Source organism: Mustela erminea, chromosome 1 (assembly GCF_009829155.1).
Source record: "Mustela erminea isolate mMusErm1 chromosome 1, mMusErm1.Pri, whole genome shotgun sequence".
In the NCBI taxonomy this organism is placed as follows: domain Eukaryota; kingdom Metazoa; phylum Chordata; class Mammalia; order Carnivora; family Mustelidae; genus Mustela; species Mustela erminea.
The window spans coordinates 164,538,374-164,548,021 of NC_045614.1; the positions used below are offsets into that span (position 1 = coordinate 164,538,374).

The following is a 9,648-nucleotide window of genomic DNA, read 5'->3' on the forward strand; positions in this document are numbered from 1 at the left end:
CCCTTTCTCCCTATCCTCGCCAACACCTGTCATTTCCTGACTTGTTAATTTTAGCCATTCTGACTGGTGTGAGGTGGTATCTCATTGTGGTTTTGATTTGTATTTCCCTGATGCCCAGTAATGTGGAGCACTTTTTCATGTATCTGTTGGCCATCTGGATGTCTTCTTTGCTGGAAATGTCTGTTCATGTCCTCTGCCCATTTCTTGATTGGATTATTTGTTCTTTGGGTGTTGAGTTTGATAAGTTCTTTATAGATTTTGGATACTAGCCCTAGCCCTTTATCTGATATGCTGTTGGAAATATCTTCTCCCATTATGTCAGTTGTCTTTTGGTTTTGTTGACTGTTTCCTTTGCTGTGCTTTCTTTTCATCTTGATGAAGTCCCAATAGTTCACTTTTGCCCTTGCTTCCCTTGCCTTTGGCGATGTTTCTAGGAAGAAGTTACTATAGCTGAGGTCAAAGAGATTGCTGCCTGTGTTCTCCTCAAAGATTTTGATGGATTCCTTTCTCACATTGAGGTCCTTCCTCAACTGGAGACTATTTTCATGTGTGGTGTAAGGAAATGTTCCAATTTTCTTTTTCTGCATGTGGCTGTCCAATTTTCCCAAAACCATTTGTTGAAGAGACTGTCTTTTTTCCATTGGACATTCTTTCCTGCTTTATCAAAGATTGACCATAGAGTTGAGGGTCTATTTCTGGGCTCTCTATTTTGTTCCATTGATCTATGTGTCTGTTTTTGTGCTAGTACCATACTGTCTTGATGATGACAGCTTTGTAATAGAGCTTGAAGTCTGGAATTGCAATGCCACCAACTTTGGCTTTCTTTTTCAATATTCCTTTGGCTATTTGAGGTCTTTTCTGGTTCCATATAAATTTTAGGATTATTTGTTCCATTTCTTTGAAAAAAATGGATGGGATTTTGACAGGTATTGCATTAAATGTGTAGATTGCTCTAGGTAGCATAAACATTTTCACAATACTTGTTCTTCTAATCCATGAGCATGGAACATTTTTCCATTTCTTTGTGTCTTCCTCAATTTCTTTCATGAGTACTTTATAGTTTTCTGAGTATAGATTCTTATCCTCTTTGGTTAGGTTTATTCCTAGGTATCTTATGGTTTTGGGTGCAATTGTAAATGGGATTGACTCCTTAATTTCTTTCTTCTGTCTTGTTGTTGGTGTAGAGAAATGCAACTGATTTCTGTGCATTGATTTTATATCCTGACACTTTACTGAATTCCTGTATAAGTTCTAGCAGATTTGGAGTGCAGTCTTTTGGGTGTTCCACATATAGTATCATATCATCTGCGAAGAGTGAGAGTTTGACTTCTTCTTTGCCAATGGGGATACATTTTATTTCTTTTTCCTGTATGATTGATGAGGCTAAGACTTCTAGTACTATGTTGAATAGCAGTGGTGATAGTGGACATCCCTTCTTTGTTCCTGACCTTCGGGGAGAAGCTCTCAGTTTTTCCCCATGAGAATGATATTCGCTGTGGGTTTTTCATAGATGACTTTGATGATTTGGGGGGTATGTACCCTCTATTTTTACACTGTGAAGAGTTTTGATCAAGAAAGGATGCTGTACTTTGTCAAATATTTTTCAGCAACTATTGAGAGTGTTATATGGTTCTTGTTCTTTCTTTTATTAATGTATTGTATCACATTGATTGATTTGAAAATGTTGAACCAACCTTGCAGTGCAGGACTAAATCCCACTTGGTCATGGTGAATAATTCTTTTAATGTACTACTGAATCCTATTGGCTAGTATTTTCATGAGAATTTTTGAATCTGTGTTCATCAAGGATATTGGTCTGTAATTCTCCTTTTTGATGGGGTCCTTGTCTGGTTTTGGGATCTAGGTAATGCTGACCTCATAAAATGAGTTTGGAAGTTTTCCTTCCATTTCTGCTTTATGGAGTAGTTTTAGGAGAATAGGTATTAGTTCTTCTTTAATGTTTGGTAGAATTTCCCTGGGAACCATCTGACCCTGGGCTCTTATTTGTTGGGAGATTTTTTATGATGGCTTCAATTTCCTTACTGGTTATGGGTCTATTTAAGTTTCCTATTTCTTCCTGGTTTAGTTTTGGTAGTTTATACATCTTTAGAAATGCATCCATTTCTTCCAGATTGTCTAATTTGCTGGCATATAGTTGCTCATAGTATGTTATTATAATTGTTTGTATTTCTTTGGTGTTGGTTGTGATCTCTCCTCTTTCATTCATGATTTTATTAATTTCGGTTTCTTCTCTTTTCTTTTTGATAAGTCTGTCCAGGGGCTTATCAATCTTATTAATTCTTTCAAAAACCAGCTCTTAATTTTGTTGATTTGTTCTACTGTTCCTTTGGCTTCTATTTCATTGATTTCTGCTCTGATCTTTATTATTTCTCTTCTGCTGGATTTAGGCTTTTTTGCTGTTCTTTCTCCAGCTCCTTTAAGTGTAGGGTTAGGTTGTGTATTTGAGACATTTCTTGATTCTTGAGAAAGGCTTGTATTGCTATATACTTTCCCGTCAGGACCACCTTTTCTATGTCCAAAGATTTTGAATAGTTGTGTTTTCATTTTCATTTGTTTCCATGAATTTTTAAAATTCTTCTTTAATTTCCTTGTTGACCCATTCATTCTTTAGGATACTCTTTAGCCTCCATGTACTTGAGTTCTTTCCAAATTTCCTCTTGTGGTTGAGTTCTAGTTTCAAAGTATTGTGGTCTGAAAATATGCAGGGAATGATCCCAGTCTTTTAGTACCAGTTGAGACCTAATTTGTGGCCCAGGATGTGATCTATTCTGGAGAATGTTCCATGTGTACTAGAGAAGAATATGTATTCTGTTGCTTTGGGATGAAATGTTCTGAATATATCTGTGATACCCATCTGGTCCCATGTGTCATTTAAAGCCTTTTTTTCCTTGTTGATCTTTTGCTTGGATGATCTGTCCATTTCAGTGAAGGGGGTGTTAAAGTCCCCTACTATTATTCTATTGTTGCCAATGTATTTCTTTGATTTTGTTATTAATTGGTTTATATAGTTGGCTGCTCCCATGTTAGGGGCATTGATATTTGAAACTGATAGAATCTTGTTGTACAGACCTGTTAAATACGATGTAGTGTCCTTCCTCATCTTTTACTATAGTCTTCGGTTTAACATCTAATTTGTCTGATATAAGGATTGCCACCCTAGCTTTTTTTGATGTCCATTAACAGGGTAAATTGTTTTCCACCATCTCACTTTATTTATTTATTTTCTAAAGATTTATTTTTTATTTATTTATTTGACAGAGAGAAATCACAAGTAGGCAGAGAGGCAGTCAGAGAGAGAGGGGGGAAGCAGGCTCCCTGCTGAGCAGAGAGCCTGATGCGGAACTCGATCCCAGGACTCTGAGATCATGACCTGAGCCGAAGGCAGCGGCTTAACCCACTGAGCCACCCAGGCGCCCCTCCACCATCTCACTTTAAATCTGGAGGTGTCCTTCTGTCTAAAATGAGTCTCTTGCATATAGCATATCATTGGGTCTTGTTTTTTATCCATTCTGATATCCTGTGTCTTTTGATTGGAGCCTTTAGCCCACTTACATCCAGGGTAACTATTGAAAGATATGAATTTAGTGCCATTGTATTGCCTGTAAGGTGACTGTTATTGTATATTGTCTGTTTCTTTCTGATCTGTTACTTTTAGGCTCTCTCTTTGCTTAGAGAACCCCTTTCAATATTTACTGTAGGGCTGGTTTGGTGTTTGCAAATTCTTCTGTTTTTTATTTTTCCTGAAAGCTTTTTATCTCTCCTCCTATTTTCAATGACCGCCTAGCTGGATATAGTATTCTTGGCTTCATGTTTTTCTCATTTAGCACTCTGACTATGTCATGCCAGTCCCTTCTGGCCTACCAGGTCTCTGTGAATAGGTTTCCTGCCAATCTAATATTTCTACCATTGTAGGCTATAGACTTCTTGTCTCACGCTTCTTTCATGATTTTCCCTTTTTCAGAGACTTGTAAGTTTTACTGTTAATGATAGGGTGTGGACTATTTTTGGGGAGGGATCTCTGTGCCTCCTGGATTTTGATGCCATTTCCTTCCCCAAATTAGGGAATTTATCCACTATAATCTGCTCCAATATACCTTCTTGCCCCCCTATATCTTTCTTCTTCTTCTGGGATCTCAATTATTCTAATATTTTTTTCATCTTATGGTATCACTTATCTCTCGAATTCTCCCTTTGTGATCCAATAGTTGTTTATCTCTCTTTTTCTTAGCTTCTTTATTCTCCACCATTTGGTCTTCTATATCACTAATTCTCTCTTCTACCTCATTTGTCCTAGCAGTAACAGCCTCAATTTTTTTTTATTGCACCTCATTAATAGCTTTTTTGATTTCAACTTGGTTAGATTTTAGTTCTTTTATTTCTTTAGAAAGGGATTCTTTAGTATCTTCTATGCTTTTTTCAAGCCTAGCTAGTACCTTTATAGTCATCATTCTGAACTCTAGTTCTCACATCTTACTAATGTCCCTATTGATTTGTCCCTGGCAGTTGGAACTGCTTCTTGGTTTGTTTGTTTGTTTGTTTAAAGATTTTATTTATTTGACAGACAGATCACAAGGAGGCAGAGAGGCAGGCAGAGAGAGAGGAGGAAGCAGGTTCCCTGCTGAGCAGAGAGCCCGATGTGGGGCTTGATCCCAGGACCCTGGGATCATGACCTGAGCTGAAGGCAGAAGCTTTAACCCACTGAGCCACCCAGGCACCACCCCCCTTTTTTTTGAGGTGAGTTTTTCTGCTTTATCATTTTGTCCAGAGAAGAATAAATGAATGAGAGAACCAAATGCTAAAAGGGTAATAAAGACCCCAGAAAGATAGACACTAAACAAATCAGGAGAGACTCGAAACAAGGGGGGAAAAAAAGGGGGAAAAAAAAAGTGATCAAGCTGGTGAATAGAACAGAGCTACACACTTGACTTTGGGTGTATTTTGGTCTGTTAGAAAAAACTCTATCCCAAAATTTTAAAGAAAGAAAAACTTATGTGTATACAAAAAATAAAGTTAGATACCATGAAGGGATAGAATATGACTGTAAAAATGAAAATTTAAAAAATTTTAAAATGGTATTGATAGGGACACCTGGGTGGCTCAGTGGGTTAAGCCTCTGCCTTCGGCTCAGGTCATGATCTCAGGATCCTGGAATCGAGTCCCGCATCGGGCTCCCTGCTCGGCAGGGAGCCTGCTTCCCCCTCTCCCTCTGCTGCTCCCCTGACTTGTGCTCTCTCTCCGTCTCTCACTCTCTGTCAAATAAATAAATTCTTAAAAAAAAAAAGTATTGATAAGATGTTGGTTAAAATATGAAAGAGGAAAAATTTCAAAAACTAGGAAATAATTTTTTAAAATTTAACTTTGAAAGACTAAAGAATCATGGGAAAAAAAAATCTATGAATTATGTGTGTTGCATTCACCTAGCTCTGGAGTTCCTCATTTCTTATTGATCAGTGAACTTGGTCTTGGCACGATTTTCTTGCTGATCTTCTGGGGGAGGGGCCTGTTGCAGTGATTCTTAAAGGCCTTTTCCCGGAGGTGGAATTGCACTGCCCTTGCTAGGGGCTAGACTATGTAATCTGTTCCGTTTTGCTCTTGGGAGCTTTTGTTCCTTGAGTGATTTCTGTACAGTTTTGGAGGATGGGAATAAAGTTGGCAGCTTCCCAATCTCCAACCCGTAGTAGCCAAGAGCTTGGGGCCCCACTTCTCAGTAACACCCTCAGAGAAAAGCAGTAAATCACTCTGTGACCTTTGTCTCCAGCTGCTCACTCCATGCTCACCCAGCCTGTGACTGAGTGTTTCTATCTCTGGCACATGGCCCCGTGTGGAGTCTCTAAACCAGCAGATTCCTGTGGTATGCTCCCACACTGCTCCTCCTGGTGGAGGAAGGCGGAGGGGGGGGTCTCTCTCCAGATCTGCCATTCCTGAGGTCCCTTCCCAAAAAGCAGTGGCCTGGCTATACCTCAGATCATAGTTTAAGGTAACCCCGAGCTGTGAGTCCACTCTTCAGCTCCTTCTTTTCAGCTGGCTTCCCTGCTCTGATACCTGGGAGCTCTGCCACACTCAGACACCCCTGGTCTTTATGTGTCCCCTCAGGTCCTGAGACCACACTGTCCCAGTGAGGATTCCACCCCACTTTTGGCCACTGGAACTATGTCCCTCCATAGAGCAGACTTCTAAAAGTTCCCATTTTGTGTTCTGCTGCTCTATCATTTGCTGGGAGCTGGCAGATGGGGGCTCCCTCCCACTGCGGTCTACCTTCCCATTATAGCGTTGGATTCACTTCTCCACATGTCCTACCTTCCAGAAAGTGGTTGCTTTTCTCTTCATAGAGTTGCTGCTATTTCTTGTTATTTAAGGTGGTCCTGTATCACTATAAACTTTCCTCTTAGAACTGTTTTTGCTATGTCCCGTAGATTTTGGAGAATTGTTTTCATTTTCATTTGTCTCATGATATGTTTTTATTTCCATTTTGATTTCTTCTTTGACCCAATGATTGTTTAGTAGCATGTTATTTAGTTTCTGCTTGTGGTTTTCCTTTTTTTTTTAATTTTCTTATAGCTGATTTCTAGTTTTATACTGTTGTGGTCAGAAAAGATGTTTAATAAGATTTTAATCTTAAATTTATTGAATTGTTCTTGTGGCCTGATATGTGATTTTTGCTGGTCATTTGGGTCTTTATTTCTTTTCTTCTTCTTCTTTGAGAGAGCTCAAACAAGAGTGTACACAACTGGAGGAGGCAGGGAAGAGGTTGAAGCAGACTCCCTGCTGAGCAGGGACCACTGATGCGGGACTCAATCCCAGGACCCCATGATCATGACCTGAGCCAAAGGTAGACACGCAACTGACTGAGCCCCCCAGGCACTCCCCCTCACTTTTGTTTTTTAAAAAGGAGTTTGGAGACGATGTTGGGGTTATGGACATTGGGAGGGTATGTGCTATGGTGAGTGCTGTGAAGTATGTAAACCTGGTGATTCACAGACCTGTAACCCTGGAGCTAATAATACATTAAATGTTTATAAAAAATTTTTTTTAAAAAAAGGAGTTTGGGGCACCTGCGTGGCTCAGTTGGTTAAGTGCTCAACTCTTGATCTCAGCTCAAGTTCTGATCTCAGGGTCTTGAGTTCAAGCCCTGCATTAGGCTCCATGCCTAGGATTAAAAAATAGGTAGGGGCAGTTTGATGTCAGGAATCTAGATTAGGATCATGGCCCTACTACTTAATAGTTGTGCAACTTGTGTAAACCACTTTCTCAGTATTCTGGTCTCCTAAGTGGAAATGGCATCTTTCCTATATACCCTTAAAATTTTTAGTTTCCTAGATCATTGTCTGTTTCTCAACTTTGATAGACAGTATTTATAAAAGTTCATGTAATTCAAATGAATCAATCAAATGTTATAGGGTATAATAATTTATGTAACAAAATTACTTTTAACATTCTATTGCTATGTGAAACTGGAAGTAGAAGTAATGGTTACATTCTCTTCTCCCTTCATATCTTTTAAGAGAATTTCAACATTTTTTCTATTGAAATATATTTGACATATAACATTAGTTTCAGTCATACAATGTAATGATTTGATATTTGTACATTTTATGAAATGGTCATCACAATAAGGTTAATTAACATGTCATACTTCATAGCTACGAATTTTTACTTGTGAATTCTACTCTCTTAGCAACTTACTAATATGTAATGCAGTTTAACTATAGTCATCATGCTATACATTACATCCCTATGACTTATTTTGTAATGAAATTCATACCTTTTGACAACCTTCACCCATTTTGACACCCCCCCATGCCATACACACATGCTAGTACCAGTCTGTTCTCTGTAGCTATGTGTTTGTTTGTTGGCTGGTTGGTTGTTTTTTTTTTTAAGATTCCACGTAGAAGGGGCACCTGGGTGGCTCAGTGGGTTAAAGCCTCTGCCTTCAGCTCGGGTCATGATCCCAGAGTCCTGGGATCAAGCCCCATGTCAGGCTCTCTCCTCAGTGGGGAGCCTGCTTCCTCCTCTCTCTGCCTGCCTCTCTGCCTCCCTGTGATCTCTGTCAAATCAATAAATAAAATCTTAAAAAAAAAAAGATTCCACGTAGAAGAGAGATATACAGTATTTGTCTTTCTCTAATTTCATAGCATGATACCTTAAAGGTCTATTTATTTTGCTACATGTGCCAAAACTTCATTCTTTTTAATAGCTAAGTATTTGTGTGTGTGTGTGTGTGTGTGTGTGTGTGTGTGTGTGTGTGTGTGTATCCTCTCATCTTTATTTGTTCATCCATTGGTGGACACTTAGGTTGTTTCCATAAATAACACTTCGATGAATATGGGATGAATATATCTTTTCGAATCAGTGTTTTCATTTTCTTAAGATAAATACCCAGAGTGGAATTGCTGGATCATATGGTAGTTCTACTTTGAATTTTTTGAAGAACTTTCACACTGTTTTCCATAGTGGTTGTACCAATTTACATTTCTACCAATAGTGTACAGAGTTTTCTTAATCTCTACATGAATGCCAGCACTTATTTCTTATCTTTTTGATACTAGCTATTCCTACATGTGTGAAATATCTCACTGTGATTCTGATTTGCATTTCCCTGCTGATTAGTGATATTGACCATATCTTCATGTACCTGTTGGATATCTGTATGTCTTGTTTCAAAAAGTGTCTGTTCAGATTCTCTGCCAATTTTTGTTATTTTTTGTTGTTTTGAGTTGTAGAAGTTCTTTATATGTTTTGGATAGTAGTTCCGTAGCAGATATGTGATTTGCAAATATCTTCCCCCATTCAGTTTGTTGCCTTTTCATTATGTTGATGGTTTCCCTTGCTCTGCAGAAGATTTCTGGTTTGATATACTCCCACTTGTTTTTACTTTTGTTGCCTTTGCTTTTGGTGTCAGAAAAAAGGTTCATTGATAAAATCAGTGTCAAGGGGCTTATTGCCTTTGTTTTTTTAGGGTGTTTTGGTTTCAGGTCTTCAAGTCTTTAATAATTTTGAGTTAATTTTTGTGTGATGTAAGGTATGTATGCATGTGTCTATGCGCACATGTGTATGTGTAAGAAAACTTTTTTTTTTTTTTTTTTTTTTGAGTGGGGCCTGGGGATTGAAAATAAGACTTTCAGACTCTTGGTGGTGATTTTGGGCTTTCAGACTCTTGGTGGTGATTTTGTCCTTTTCAAAAGGGTAAATGTGAACAATGACTCTCATGCCTCACATTGCATCCTGGTCCACACATTCAGCATGACTTGTGATATGGTTTCAAGCAAGTGCTCTGGATTCATGTTTGAGTCCATTCGTTTACTGCACATGCTGCTGTCCACAAAGTTGTCAGTCACCATGGGGTAGCTGATGAGATGTAGAGAGCAATGAAGGGCTTAAAGATATTTGGGACCAACCCAAGGTGTAGTATTGGCCAACTGTTTCTCAGAGGAGGTTAACCACTATACTCATGAGGATATAAGGCTTGATCTGCCAACCATACCTTAGCTCATACAGGTTCATCCAGAACTTGAGGCGCTGGGCAATAGTCTGGACATTGATGGTGAGTCCAGCCAGTCTGATATATAGCCAGTCAGGCATGAGAAAGCTCTTCTGGAATGCTGTGGTCACCACCTGGGCCTGGAA

General features: G+C 38.8%; 1 pseudogene; it reads right to left on the reverse strand.

Moving 5' to 3' along the window:
* Positions 1-9,057: 9,057 nt before the first annotated feature.
* LOC116591461 lies at positions 9,058-9,648 on the reverse strand (annotated as a pseudogene).